The sequence below is a fragment of the Malania oleifera genome, chromosome 3, assembly GCF_029873635.1.
Source record: "Malania oleifera isolate guangnan ecotype guangnan chromosome 3, ASM2987363v1, whole genome shotgun sequence".
Lineage (NCBI taxonomy): Eukaryota > Viridiplantae > Streptophyta > Magnoliopsida > Santalales > Ximeniaceae > Malania > Malania oleifera.
In genome coordinates, this window is record NC_080419.1 from 107826752 (window position 1) to 107840581 (window position 13830).

The following is a 13830-nucleotide window of genomic DNA, read 5'->3' on the forward strand; positions in this document are numbered from 1 at the left end:
TATATATTGTTTCCAAAAGAAAAAAATATAATAAAAATACAATTAACCAAAAAGGAAAAGAGAGAGTTAGGGTTTCTAAATTTTTTTATATAATGACCCTTTTGGCTTCTCTCCAAACGGGGACAGGGGTGCAAGAAAAACAAAAAAAAAAAATCTTGCTGCGCACCCTAATTCTCTTTCCCCGACTCCATCTCTTCCTCCTTGATTCTCCCCCTCTGCTCTCTGTCTCTCACGCTGCCCCCTCCATTCCCACAGATTTGCAGCATCAGCAGACTCCCACACCACCACAGGACCACCCAGCACCTCCAACAATCCTCACTGCCCTCCACACGGCAACAGGCCAACAGCACCCGAAGCCAGCCTCTGGCTATCCCGGCAACAGGCTAGCACACCCGACAGTCCAGGCATCGCCGCTGCCGTCACTCCATCTCCTCCGTCTCCATACCAGCCCCGCCATCGCCATCGAGCACTCATGGATTAGTATCTCACGCTCATAACAGCCATCGTTCATACCATATCTGCACCCACACGCACACACTCACACCCTGCACACACACACTCTGCTGCCCACTGTAATACACACACACGCATACACAGAACACGCACACACTAACACACTTGCTACATACACCAATTACTCATGCTTTATTTTTACCAAGATTCAGTTTTTGTTTGCAGGTGTTGTATTCAAGTATATATATATATTGAGAGAGTTTTTTTTTTATTAATATGTATTGGTGGAATAATATTGTCAAAGTTTCTTATTATTGTTAAGTATTTGTCATATTATTGTTATATGCTATTATTGGTTTTATTATGTAGATTGTTTCATTATTATGTTTAGGTTTATATAGTTGATTTGTATATTTTATATAGTGGTTACGGTTAGTATGTTGATATATCTATGTAGTATTGTGTTTAGTATTTTAGTGTATTTAGCATGTTAGTTCTAAGGTATGTTAAATATTATAGTTGATATTACATATTATATATTTATTACTATCATATTTTTAGTATTTTAATGTACACAATATCATTTATCTTGGTAACCTTAGTATTTTGAGATTATGTTATTATATTGCATATTAGGGTATATTTAAAATTGCTGCATCTCCATAATTTCAATTCTTTCCATGTTTATTATTTTGCATTTGGCATATTAATATTTAGGGTTGTAATTATGTTATGTTATTATTTAAACATACTTTAAGATTTTTATTAGTTTTCATATTAAGGCTCATTGTTTCATGTTGTTTTATTATCATATATACATATTCATATCTATTATGGTTTGTCATTGTACATATCTATATAATATTATAATTTATTATTTTGTGGTTCATTATCATGTAGTAGTATCGTTAGGGTCTTGATTATTTAATGTTTATATTTAATAGGATTTTAAGTATTTCACATTATCACGGTTTAGGTATTTTCTTTAGAGTTTGGATTATGTCATGTTCATAGTTATTAGGGTTTTGATCACTTCATAGTATCTTGATGTACTTTTAGGGTTGAAATTGTTTTCATATAAATTATGTACTTAGGGTTTTTGGTCATTATTGTACTCACTTTGTATTTAATATTTGTATAGTTAAGGTTGTGTGTTAATTTTGGTTGCCATATTGAATAGATACGTATTAATTTTAGAATTAACTTGTTTCCATAAATTCAATTATTTTCTTGCCCGTTTTATTAGTTTACATATTTTAAATTCGATTTGTTTTCCTTAATTAATTGTTAGCATATGTATGTCTTGTGCATGTCTTTGATAGCGTGTTAATACTAAGATAAATATCATATTATTTAAATATGTATATTATTAGTTAATGATATTTAGTATTGTTACTGTTAATATTATTATTGTCACTATTATTGTCATTTATTATTATTATTATTATTATTATTATTATTATTATTATTATTATTACTATTAATATTAGTATTGTTATTAGTATTATTATTATTTATTAACGTTATCATTCTTATCATTATTAATAATATTATCACTATTTTTAGTATTTTCTTTATTCGACCTTATACGTACTATGGTATATATTTTGATAAAATATTTTCTTGATTTTTTTATTCCCTATGATTTTAATGTGGAGGTATGAGCCTTCGGGTTTCACGTACCTTAAGCTCTGAGGGAATATATGTATTATTTATTTGTTTATTTATTTTTCATAGGTATTTATAAATTCACAAAAAGGAGTAATTTAAAGACTTATTAGATTAACTTAGGGATAATTTCAAATTAATTAGGTACTGTTCGTAAGAACGAGTGCGTAGGGGGTGCTTGTACCTTCCCCTCGCGTAACCGAACTCCCGAGCCTAACTCTGGTAACATAGACCCGTTCTACCTCTAACGGGGTAGTAATTATGTGTTCTAACCACACTAAAAGGTTAGTGGCGACTCCGACATTCCATTATTTTTCCTGAAAATTAAAAATGATTTTAATTTCGCCGCCCGGGGCACACGCGCTCCCGGGATGTCGCGACACGTCTTATGGGGTATTTCTATTTCTCTTTTTCTTTCTTCTGCTCATTTTTTAATTTCTTTCTTTTTATGGTCAATTAGGACAATCATATCACTTCTTTTATTGTTTTCATACCCCCCCCATGTGCATTAAGATCGAGCAAGAGTCCATGAAATAAGTCTATTTCTAGGGGTGGCTCAGCTTTCACGCTTTGAGTATGCTATAAGACTTAGGTTTCTATCTCCCCACTAGATATCACCTCTAGGCTAGAAATTTAAAAACCAAGACTAGTGTATAAAGAATATCCTGAAAAAAATAGGGAAAGTTGAGTTTCATGAACTCTGAGTTGACGTTAAAAACTCAAAAGAACAATAAATGGCGCAATAATACCTCACAAGGTGTCACAGTCGCCACGGGCACTCTCTCACTGTTCATAAGGAATCCTAAGTGCTATAAGTCATGTGAACGTGTATTTTTTACTCTCAATAGATACCATGTATATACAAGAGTTTATATAGCCATATTAACATAATTTAAATACCAATCAACCTTCAATGGGTTACAATTCATAGTTTAGCCATATAAATAGAAACTACACATAAATGACCCAAGTGTGTACTCCTAGGTTATATGCATTATATGAAGGACATAAGTAGTGTCACGCATGACCTAATCATCCATATTCACACTTTGTTTTTTCAGTGCTATTCAAAAATGAGAAAGATTTAAGGAAAGAAAGAAACTTCCCTGACTTATTGGTGAATCCGTAGAGGAATTAAATTTTCAGCTTCAGCCTCAAGCCAAATAAACCTGCATAAAGAATCTAAATTATTCAAAAGTTCATAGATAAATAAATAAATAAATAAATAAAGTAATAAAGATAAAAGAAATAAACAAAAGAAAAACTCTTTGGGTTGCCTCCCATTAGCGCCTGTTTTAATGTTGCCTGTAACGACCCAAAGAATAATGTTATTTAAATAATAAAAGAAAGGGAAATGGAGACATTCATCAACGAAATTGCACTTTGGAAGGAAAAACCAAGGGGAAATATTAGGGCTTCATCGACGAATACAGGGGATTCGTCGACGAAGGTTTAAGAGAATTCGTCGACGAAGACTGAATTTCATCGACGAAGAAATACCAAGAGAGGTTTTTAACCGACTGAATTTCGTCGACGAGGATTGAATTTTGTTGACGAAATTATTAAAGGATTTGTAGACGAATGATGTGGCTCGTTGACGAATCTTGTTCTATAAATATAGAAAAATCTGGATTTTACTTTCCAAATAAGAAATATCTCTCCTCTCTCTCTCTCTCTCCCCTTTGGTTTTCTCTCTCTCTTTCATTGTTTTTGGGACAGAATTATGCCGGATTGACAATCCGAAGCCACCACGATACTCCTGGGGAAGTTCTCTCCAAATCTACCAGAGCGGATCGTGGGTGAGAGCAAATTGGAAACCATCCCAAATCCAGGGTAAGACTTTCTACTTAATATTTGGATTTTTGACAGTTGAGAAAAGTGTTATACACTTAGAAATACTGAACTTTAGTTATGGGGAATATTGTTTCCAGGGTGTTGAGTTGAGAACCCTACGAGTGCGGGGCAAATTTTCTTAGGGGCTTTTTAGGAATCAGGTAAGGGGATAAACTAAGCTAGTATTTTATGAAAAATATGTATATTGTTATAGAATTTGGTTTTAGGTAAATAAATATATTTATATATGATTTATATTTGGGAAAATACTGTGAAAATTATAGTATGTTGAATATACGAAAAATCTGTTAGTGTGGCATGAGTATGAAATGTTATGAAATACTATTTTCTGGAAATGTGATTATGATACGGATTTTTATAATGGAAAACCGGTGTATGGGATGAGATTTTTATATATATTTGCCGGCATACAAGCCGAGTTATGTGTATGATTTGCCACCGTACGAGCTGGGCTATGGATATATTTTTCCAGCATACGGGCCGTGCTATGGATGTGATTTGCTAGTGTACGGGCTTTGCAATGATATGATTTGCCGGCATACAGGCCGATGATTTTCATGATACACGTATATATGCAAATGATATTATTGATTTTATAATTAATGATATGAAATATTCATGTACCACAGTTTCAATATATGTTATATGATATCAGAACCTGGTTGTTATGTGTCCATAGTCTCGTGATTATGATATTTGTGTTAACGCCGCTGTATGGAGTGGTGTAAGATTGGATGGTTGATGTGGTTTTTCAGAAGTGTGTGATCGCCCCTAGTGTATGGACCAGGTTAGGCAGACCCATCAGACTTACAGACTGTACTTTTGATTTGATAGTGGTCAGCCAACCATTGTCAGGTCCCGCCTTCAGGCCACACAACCCAGTCATGTGGGGGTAATACATGACAACAGCCAGCTAACCTACTAGGAATGTTTTTGTATTATTATTATTATGATATGAGATGAGATATGTTTATAAAAATGCAGTATGTTCTATCATGTTTTGATATGTATATATGTTTTCCTAGATATATAACAGTTACTGAATATGTCTTGTATGATATATGTATGACACGAAATACTCATGTTGTCGCACACTAGTATTTGTTTATTTTCCTTACTGAGAGGTGCTTCACTCCTAAACTTTATAAACTTTTCAGGAGCCCTAGATAGGAGAGCGTGAAACGCCCCACTGATCTAGTGCCTTTTATCTACCCTTTTGAAGGGTAAGTATTTGGTAGGGACAGTTAGATTTTGTGGAAAATGTCCCTAGTTCTTATTTTGGGACGTATATATATGGAAATACAGTGGATATAGTGACTTTGGTATTTATAGTAACGTGATGGATGTTTTCGTATTTATTATATGGTGATTGTATGTTTCCTGCTGTTTAGGCTTCCATTTTGTGTTCTAATGTATCCCTTGTACCCACGGGTCTAGGTGGATTATGATCTGCTAAGCTGGAATATGTGATATTGATTTTATTATTTAAAAAAAATGTGGAAATTAAGTAGGTCATCACATCGCCAGCTAGACATTTCAATCTTTATAAACCAGGATCTCCAAGAGGAATAAATGCACAGTTCTTCTCCATTTGTTCTCCATAAGAGTGCTTCAATCCCTGACCATTCGCTTTGAATATGGCCCCTTTCTTGTCCTTCAAGTCTATTGCTCCAAAAGGGAAAAAATTTCAATTGTATAAGGACCTGTCCATCTTGACCTTAACTTACTTAGGAAGAGTTTTAACCATGAGTTGAAGAGTAGAACCTGTTGTCCTGGAGCAAACTCACACCTAAGAATCTATTTTTCATACCACTTCTTCGTTTCCTCTTTGTACATTTTTGCATTTTCATATGCATCACCTGAGAATGCATAGCGAAGATGCTAAGGGAATTGTTTATAGGTTGCTGCATCTTTTCTTTAGAGATTATAGAATTTGTCCTTGCTACCATAGGTTCTAGCCTTCCCATACGCTGTTGTGTTGTAATCTGTGCAAGGATCGTTCTAGGTGATCAGCTGGTACATCTTTTTGAAAGACTTTTTCTACACCTTGCTGAATGACATCTACCCGAAAACAAGTACTTGGATCTTCTGGGAATCTCATGTCTTGGTAGATATTGAACATAACCTCTTCCTTGTCCGCTCTTAATGTTAACTCACCCTTTTGAACATCAATTAAAGCCCTTCTAGTGGCCAAAAATGGTGGGCAAAGAATTAGTGGAACTTCTTGGTCTTCCTCCATATCTAACACCACAAAATCAATAGGAAAAATAAATTTATCCACCTTTACCAATACGTCTTCTATGATTCCATGTGGATACTTGATGGATCGGTCTGCTAGTTGTAAAGAAATGGTTGTTTGTTTCATCTCTCCAAGTCCCAATTTCTTGCAAACAGAAAGTGGCATAAGATTAATGCTAGCTCCAAAATCACATGAAACTTTATCAAAAAAGGAATTTCTATTAGTGCAAGGCAAAGTAAAACTCCCTAGATCTTTTAATTTTTTAGGCAATTTCATTTGAAGAAAAGTACTGCATTCTTCAATAAGCTTCACTTTTTCGAACTCCTCCAACCTTCTTTACTTTGAAATTATGTCCTTCGGGAATTTGACATAATTTGGCATTCGTTCCAAGGCATCTGCAAAAGAAATATTTATGTGAATTTTTTAAAGTTATCTAAAAACTTAGAAAATTGCTTATCTAATTTTTATTTTTGAAAATGTTGAGGATAAGGAAGTGGAGTAGAGAGAATAGAAGGATTGTCTGGAAATGAAATTGCTAGAGGTGTGTTCGTCACTCCTGGTGTGTCATCCACAATCTCGTCTTCTTCCACTTTATTCTTGCCTTGACCATTATTTTCAGTTGTAGGTGTGGACATTGTTTCCTTTGATGGTGACTTCTCAATTTCTCTTCCACTCCTAATTGTGATAGCCTTGCATTGTTCCTTAGGATTCACTTCTATGTTGCTAGGAAGAGTTCTTCTTTTTTGGGAATTTATAGTCATGGCCATTTGCCCAATTTGCATTTCAATATTCTTCATAGTGGTTCCCATATTGTTGCAATGAGTCTCAATGTTATCCAGTCGTGCCTCTATCTTTTTAAACCTTACTTTTGTCTCCTCAACAAATGATATCATGGCATCCACAAGTGACATCTTCTTCTCATCTTGATGACTATCAAGTGTTGGAAGAGGTTGTAGCACATTCCTTGTATTTCCATAAGACAAATTCTCATGATTTCGAAGCCCTGGATGATAATGTTGTGGCAAAGGATCCCCACGATAATTGTAGTTCCAATTGGTGATGTATTGAACCTGTTCTTGGCTCGCTCCATTGCTCGGATCAGTCCTACTTGTGGCTGCCACATATTCTGCACCTTGTGGTATCCTCTGGGTTGTCAATGCTGAAATCCGATGTTGTGGGCAGTGTCAAATCAAATCCTTATACCTTTCCCACGTTTCATAGAGTGATTCAAAATCATGTTGCTTGAATTGACCAATCTCATTCCTGAGTTGAGCTATTTTTGCAGGTGGAAAGAATTTAACTAGAAATTTTTCTATCATGTCCTTCCAACTCGTGATACTCCCTGGTTGTAGAGATTGTAGCCAACCTGCTTTGTCCCTCAAAGAAAAAGGGAATAATCTCAGTCTAATGGTGTCTTCAGTAACACCATTGTTCTTCACAGTGACAAATCTTCAGAAATATCATCAGGTGGATATTGGGATCATCAAGTGGTGATCGACTGAATTGGGCCTACTGCACCATGTTGATTAATGCAGGTTTGAGCTCGAAATTATTGGCATTAATGGGTTGGCATCTGATACCCGAATAGTTGTCATTCACAACTAGAAGTACAAAATCCTTCAAGGCACGTGGCTGCACGTTATCTTGTCTGTTCTCAATGGCTAATACCCTTTTTTTACTTAGTGCTCTGAGCGTTTTTTCAATCTCCGGATCAAAAGGAATAATGTCATGTGTTCCAGCACTGCACATTCAACATCAAAAAACACATCAGAAATATAGAAAAAAAGAATAATAAAATAAAATAAAAAGAAAATAATTAAATAAAAAATAAAAAATAAAAAATTTCTAAATTAAAACCAAAATTACTTTGTATCGATATTGGAAAAAATAAGAAAAACTCAATCCCAGCAACGACTCCAAAAACTTGATCGGTGCAAAATTGCAAGTGTACGGTATCGTAGTTTTATAATATAATGATGTGTAGAGTATCGTCCTCAAAGATTGATGTCTTAATTTTACTAAGTACCAAAATTTTACTAACCTTAATTTTATTTAGAAAGATTAATAATTTTAGACTGCAAAATTTAAATAAAGCTACTTTAAATAAACTATTCAAGAGAAATTAAAACTGGATGTCATGTATCAAATTACTAATGCTAAAAACTTCTAAGAAACCGATTTCACCTAGTTTCTCACTATGTTTTACTCATCTAGTCAATTCGAATTTCTAATCTCTGTTTGTTAGCAAATCTCCAATTTTTCCAAAAGCCTCTTTCGATAGTCAATCAGAACCTAATCTTGTTTATTATTTAACATAAGATTATGCAAATTAATAACGCAAGAACACAATAAGACCTTCAATTTTTAATGCTACGTTGGTTCATACAAGTCTTTCGATCTCTATATTTACCTATGCTGAATTATCCAAGATTTGTCCTATGATCCCCCTTTCAGTAGCAAATCATAAGATTAATATAATTTAATTAATGATCAGTTAATTAAAAGCAATTAAGCGCAGAATAACTCAAACAAACATGAAGGAAAACTACTTCAAATTAGCATCAACGAGTAGCATAGTTTAAAACCAGGTTACATCGTTTTCCTATAATACAAAAATTAGTTCATTATGAAAATTAAATCCAAGAATAAAAATTTCTCCATGTTCTCTTTTATTTGGAGAGTAGATGAAAAATCAACACTGACAACATCATCGTCGCTCGCCCCGAACACCCCGAGCACCACCGTTGTTCGCCACCTTTTGATTCCTAAATAAATTTAATTTGCTGCGTGTTGCCATCTCTCCTTTGCCGTTGTTCGTATTATTTTTTTTTCTATAGCGCCGCCTCTATGAGATCCAACGGTTCCAAAAATGCCTCCCTGGACAGATGCCTCTACGGCTCCCTTTCTTTGTGCGCTCCAAAACAAAATTCTAATGCGGTTTCTCCTAGAAAAAAATTCATCCTCCAAAAGACTCCTCCTATGCACCCCCTTCTGCCCCTTGTTCACGTGCAAACCCCAGTCCAACCACCTCCCCCTAGAAAAACCTAAAAAACCCAAAAAACTACCCCAGCTTTTTTTTTTTTTCTTCCCAAAATCCTCTTTTTTTTCCTTTGACATTCCTTTCTTTTCTTTGTGTTGTCCCCAACGCCTCACCCAGCACATGCTAAGATGACCCAGCTGCATGGCTGGGTCACATCTCACTTTTTTTATTTTTTTTATTTTTTTATTTTATTTTTTCAAAAACACATGGTCTACCCTCCACCTTCAAGCCCGATCTCGACCCTTCTACAACTCATAACTCTCAAAACTCAAAACATGAAAGTTATAGAGCACTTTCTTAGATTTCCTCAAAATTTTGAATTGTCTAGATCAGAATTTGGACGAGAAAGTTATGCTTAGATTACAAGGAATTATTGAAATAGTCCATAAAATAGCGTATGGTAACTTCACATCTGATTTCGACCTTGATGCAACCAGTATTTCGCAAAACACAGAGTATGACAATTGTAGGGCATTCTCTTATCTTTCTAGGACATCCTAAATCATCTGAATTGAAGGTCAGATGAGAGAGTTACACATAGATTACGAAGTGGTATTGAAAACAATCTCTCTTTGCATGCATGACTCAGCTTCCGAAAATAATTTTTCAAATGTTCATGAAAATCTTGGATTCTCACAATCTTGATTTGGACTCCGCCCCATATACATAGCACATCTTCATGCTCATGACCTGCGTACATTCTAATTTCAATTTTACTGTTAAAAAAAAAACTATCCTCCAATAATCAAACACAATTGTCCATAAATGTTTGGCAATAGATAGGGTAATTATCTTAAAATTTTCGGGTGAGCTCAATGATTAAACTATTAGATAAAATTGGGCATTTTAATTAAAATCGTGATATTGAATGCATGAAGTTAGATGCATAATTATGCAACTGTGGCGCGTAATCACACCCCCCCAACTAACGTTTTGTTTGTCCCTAGAAAATAACATGAATGCAATTTCGGGGGCTACCCACAAATTTCAATGAATGAACGCACATGCAACACAACCATACCACTTCACATACAAGAATATCACCAAATTACACACAAGCTCATTCATTCAAAATGCACGCAACTCTGAAGTAAGTCATTCATGTAAGTCTCATCATTATATAGTCATTAAGAACAGGAAACTCACTTAAAATTAACCAGCGAACACAATTCTGAGTTAATGTAGCCATATAAATACGAGTATAAATAGGCGAAATCTCGAAACATGTCTAATGTGTGTGACTCATTACACCCAGGATATCCGTAAACACCTAAAGAACTATCATTTTGACTTGGTATAACTGGTATACCCTCATAAATACTCAAAAAGGATGGGTTCACTCATCATATGTGAGGAGGAGTGTCATGATCAAACATCCCACATACTATAAGGAAGAAATGCTAAATGTATGGAGTGGACCAGTCTAAAAAGGATCCAGCCTATTTACGAGGTGTCGAGTCCTTCACCCTAACATCTTCTCACCTACACCCCATGTCCAACCAAGACCACCCTAGATCAACTTATTCATAAACTAGGTGTGAATACATCTGAGCCATTAGGCGAGTGAAGAGTCTTCATATATGGAGAACATGTGTCGTGTCCTTGACTTTTGTTGTAGTTGTGTGGAGCAAGTATAAATCTTTCACCTTTTCTGGGGTATTTCTATTTCTTTTTTTTTTCTTTTGCTCATTTTTAATTTCTTTCTTTTCATGGTCAATTAGGGCAATCATAACACTTTTTTAATTGTTTCCATACCACTCATGTACATTAATCTTGAACAAGAGTCCATGAAATACGTCTATTTTTAGGGGTGGCTCAACTTTCACATCTTGAGTAAGCTACAAGACCTAGGTTTCTATCTCCCCACTAGATATCACCCCTAGGCTAGTAATTCAAAAACCAAGACTAGTGTATAAAGAATATCCAGAAAAAATAGGGAAAGTTGAGTTTCATGAACTCTGATTTGACGTTAAAAACTCAAAAGAATAATAAATGGCTCAACAGTACCTCACAAGGTGTCACAGTCACCAGGTGCTCTCTCACTGTTCACAAGGAACCCTAAGTGCTACAAGTGATGTGAATTTTTATTTTTTAGTCTCAATAGATACCATGTATGTACAAGAGTTTATAAAGCTATATTAACACAATTAAACTGCCAATCAACCTTCAATGGGTTACAATTCACAATTTAGCCATATAAATAGAAACTACACATAAATGACCCAAGTGTGTACTCCTAGGTTATATGCAATCATAAGTAGTGTCACGCATGGCCTAATCATCCATATTCACACTTTTTTTTTTTCAATGTTATTCAAAAATGAGTAAGATTGAAGAAAAGAAAGAAACTTCCCCGACTTATTGGTGAATCCGTATAGGAATTAAATTTTCAGCTCTGTACTCGAGCCAAATAAACCTACATAAAAAATATGAATTATTCAAAAGTGCATAGATAAATAAATAAAGTAATAAAGATAAAAGAAATAAACAAAAGAAAAAACTCTTTGGGTTGCCTCCCTTAAGCATTTGTTTTAACGTCGAAAGCTAGACGTTTCAATCTTCATAAACCAGGATCTCCAAAAGGAATAAATGCACAGTTCCTCTCTATTTGTTCTCTATAACAGTGCTTCAATATTTGACCATTCGATCTGAATATGTTCCCTGTCTTGTCCTTCAAGTCTATTGCTCCAAAAGGGAAAACTTTGTCAATTGTATAAGGACCTGTCCATCTTGACCTTAACTTAACTGGGAAGAGTTTTAATCGTGAGTTGAAGAGTAGAACCTATTGTCCTAGAGCAAACTCACACCTAAGAATATGTTTTTCATGCCACTTCTTCGTTTGCTCTTTGTACATTTTTGCATTTTCATACACATCACCTGAGAATGCATAGCAAAGATGCTCAAGGAATTGTTTCAACTTTGGAGATATAGGTTGCTGCATCTTTTCTTTAGAGATTATAGAATTCGTCCTTGCTACCATAGGTTCTAGCCTTCCCATACGCTACTATGTTGTAATCTGCTGCAAGGATCGTTCTAGGTGATCAGCTGTTACATCTTTTTGAAAGACTTTTTCTACACCTTGCTGAATGACATCTACCCAAAAGCAAGTACTTGGATCTTCCGGGAATCTCATGTCTTGGTAGATATTGAACATAACCTCTTCCTTGTCCACTCTTAATGTTAACTCACCCTTTTGAACATTAATTAAAGCCCTTCTAGTGGCCAAAAATGGTGGGCAAAGAATTAGTGGAACTTCTTGGTCTTCCTCCATATCTAACACCACAAAATCAATAGGAAAAATAAATTTATCCACCTTTACCAATACGTCTTCTATGATTCCATGTGGATACTTGATGGATCGGTCTGCTAGTTGTAAAGAAATGGTTGTTTGTTTCATCTCTCCAAGTCCCAATTTCCTGCAAACAGAAAGTGGCATAAGATTAATGCTAGCTCCAAAATCACATAAAACTTTATCAAAAAATGAATTTCCAATAGTGCAAGGCAAAGTAAAACTCCCTGGATCTTTTAATTTTTTAGGCAATTTCTTTTTAAGAAAAGTACTGCATTCTTCAGTAAGCTTCACTTTTTCGAACTCCTCCAACCTTCTTTTCTTTGAAATTATGCCCTTCAGGAATTTGACGTAATTTGGCATTTGTTCCAAGGCATTTGCGAAAGGAATATTTATGTGAATTTTTTAAAATTTTCAAAAAACTTAGAAAGTTGCTTATCTAATTTTTGTTTTTCAGAAGGTTGAGGATAAGGAAGTGGAGTAGAGAGAGTAAGAGGATTGTCTGGAAGTGAAATTGCTAGAGGTGTGTCCGTCTCTCCTAGTGTGTTATCGACAATATCATTTTCTTCCACTTTATTCTTGCCTTGACCATTATTTTCAATTGTAGGTATGGACATGGTTTTCTTTGATGGCGACTTCTCAATTTCTCTACCACTCCTAAGTGAGATGGCCTTGCATTGTTCCTTAGGATTCACTTCTATATTGCTAGGAAAAGTTCCTCTTTGTTGGGAATTTATAGTCGTGGCTAGTTGCCTAATTTGCATTTCAAGATTTTTTCATAGTGGCTCCCATATCATTGTGATTATCATTGCGATGAGTCTCAATGTTATCCAGTCGTGCATCTATCTTTTTAAACCTTACCTTTTTCTTCTCAACAAATGATATCATGGCATCCTCAAGTGACATATTCTTCTCACCTTGATGACTATCAAGTCCTGGAGGAGGTTGTTGCACATTCTTTGCTTGGATCTATCCTACTTGTGACTGCCACATACTTAACAACTTGTGGTATCCTCTGGGTTGTCGAAGCTGAAATATGATGGAATAGAGAAGCAACTTGAGCTTAAAGTACAGCAAATAGGCTCCAATTCATGAATTCCAACAACTTTCTTAGTCATAGTTCTTTCAGTTGGACATTGATGGTTATTTGAGGCTATTTCTTCCAAAAGAGCAGTAGCACCCTAAGGTGTCTTCGACATCAAAGTTCCCCTAGATGTAGCATCAACTAAAGTCTGATTTTGCCCATTTAACGCATTATAAAACATTTGAATCTGCAACCAATCTGGC

General features: G+C 35.0%; 1 non-coding gene across 1 annotated transcript; it reads left to right on the plus strand.

Moving 5' to 3' along the window:
• The first annotated feature begins 7378 nt into the window (after positions 1 to 7378).
• LOC131152462 (small nucleolar RNA R71) lies at positions 7379 to 7484 on the plus strand. The gene has a single exon (XR_009135963.1). It is a non-coding gene; the product is annotated as a small nucleolar RNA R71 (small nucleolar RNA).
• Positions 7485 to 13830: the final 6346 nt, after the last annotated feature.